The following is a 2,306-nucleotide window of genomic DNA, read 5'->3' on the forward strand; positions in this document are numbered from 1 at the left end:
ATGCTTTTGCAAAATGGAAATATGTTTATGTGTGTGTGATATGTTTATGGAAATTGTGTGTGTGGCATGAGTTGATGCCAAATTGTGCTTTTGAGTTGCCTATGTTTTGCTGAAATGTCGATTTATTTCCGTTTTGACGAATTCCGGGCAAACTCTAGATCTATATATGTCCTATTTTAAGGAAGGTCATGCCGAATTTTTGTATGACTTTGATGCATGCACGCATTTTTATAATCAATTTGTTTATTATTACCGTGCAGAGTTGACGATGGTTAGTGGAACGATGGTGGATAGGTGGTTGTGGTCGGCGGTGCAGGACATGCAAGAAAATAACCGGACGGAGGTTTTATGTCCGTGTCGAAAATGCAAAGGAATAGTTTGGCTTGACCCCCATGACGATGGTCGTGTTGAAGTGCACCTGCTCATGACTGGTTTCATGGATGGCTATACTCGATGGATAATTGAAGATGAGGATGACGATGTTGAGGATGCCGATGGGGCAGGCAATGATGACACGGGGCAAGACGAAGAAATGATTAATAATGGCGGCGGCGAAGAGGCCGGACATGGCGGCGGAGAAGGGGCCAGACATGGCAGCGGAGAAGGGGCCGGACATGGCGGCGGAGAGAACGACATGGACTCCACACAGCAGAGTTCATCGGTACTAAGTTCAATCGTGCGGGACCCTCATGTTCAAGCATTGCTTCGCAAGGAGACGAGTACTCAGAGAGCTGCTTCTAGAGAGGAGGCTAAGCTAGAGCAACTGGTGGTAGACTCGAACACTCCATTGTATGATGGTTGCAATCCTAAGGTGACCCGCTTGAGTTTCATGCTCCAACTCCTGAAGACGAAGGCTAAAAACAAATGGACCGACACTAGCCTCGATGAGCATCTCAAGTACCTAAAGGATGTTCTTCCCGCGGGTAATCTATGTCCTAGTAGTGTTGATGAGGCCAAGAAGATCGTGTGCCCTCTTGATCTGCCACACATTAGATACCATGCATGCATCAATGATTGCATAATTTATCGGAAGGAGCACGCGGAAAAAACAAGCTGTCCGGTGTGCAATGCTTCTCGATACAAGAAGGCCGGGAAGAAATGTCCCCAGAAAGTGGTATGGTACTTACCGATCACTCCCTATCTCCAGAGGTATTTTGTAGATCCCAAGGAAGCAAAGCTAATGCGCTGGCATGCGGAGAGGAAGAAGCCCGATGATGGAGATGATCCGAAGCTGAGACACGTCAAGGATGGAAGCCAGTGGAGAGCGTTGAACAGCTTCTATCGGTATTTTGAATGTGATGCAAGGAACATCGTGCTCGGCACGTGTACCGCTGGCATGAATCCGTTTGGCAACCAGAACACCAACCATAGCACATGGCCCGTGTTTGTATGGATGTACAACCACCCCCTGGTTGTGCATGAAATCAAAGTACATTCACATGAGAATGCTTATTCAAGGGCCAAAACAACCAGGAAATAATATTAATTTGTATCTGGGGCTACTTCAAGAGGAGTTAGACACGTTATGGAAAACACCGGCCAAGACATGGGATGCCAGCAAAGGCGAGTATTTCAACATGAGAGTCGCGCTGATCACGACACTACAGGACTATCTCGGTTACGGATATGTGGCAGGCCATGTGTGCCATGGATATTGCGGATGCACGCGGTGCATGGATGATACGACGTCTCAGCAGCTAACGTCAAGGAAAGATGGCAGGTCTGGGAAAATCGTGTACATGGGGCATCGAAGATGGCTCGAACAGGACGACCCGTGGAGAAACCGTGGAGATCTATTCAATGGTCACGCTGAGCATCGAGGACCTCCACGTAAGCGGAGCGGTGCCGAAATCGATGAGCTGTTGAAAAACTGGAAGGAGTGCCCCGCGCCGGGAAAGACGATGAGAAAGGTGCCGGAGCCGCTGCTGAAGGTATGGAAGACGAGGTCTGTGTTATGGGACTTGGAGTACTGGCACAAACTCGATACACCTCATTGCCTTGATCAAATGCATATCTGTAAGAATATCCTTGAGAGCTTGCTCGCAACACTGATGAACATGCCGGATAAGACCAAGGATGGGCCGAAGGCAAGAAAAGACTTGCAAGATTTGAAAATCAGGGAAGATCTGCACATGCCGCCCCGTAAAATGTCAGACGAGACAGAGACGGAGACAGAGGCACGGGAGAAGAAGGGCAAGAAAATAAAGAAAGAGGATTATTGCCCCCCTTCTTGCTTCACCTTAAGTCAGGCTGAGATCAATCAATTATTTAAGTGCCTTACCGGAGTCAAAGTTAGTTCCGGTTAC

At 48.1% G+C, this 2,306-nt stretch overlaps 1 pseudogene; it reads left to right on the forward strand.

Moving 5' to 3' along the window:
- Positions 1 to 268: 268 nt before the first annotated feature.
- LOC147970423 (uncharacterized) lies at positions 269 to 1,422 on the forward strand (annotated as a pseudogene).
- Positions 1,423 to 2,306: the final 884 nt, after the last annotated feature.

This window comes from Triticum urartu, chromosome 5A, assembly GCF_056163025.1.
Source record: "Triticum urartu cultivar PI428250 chromosome 5A, HENAU_Tu73, whole genome shotgun sequence".
Lineage (NCBI taxonomy): Eukaryota > Viridiplantae > Streptophyta > Magnoliopsida > Poales > Poaceae > Triticum > Triticum urartu.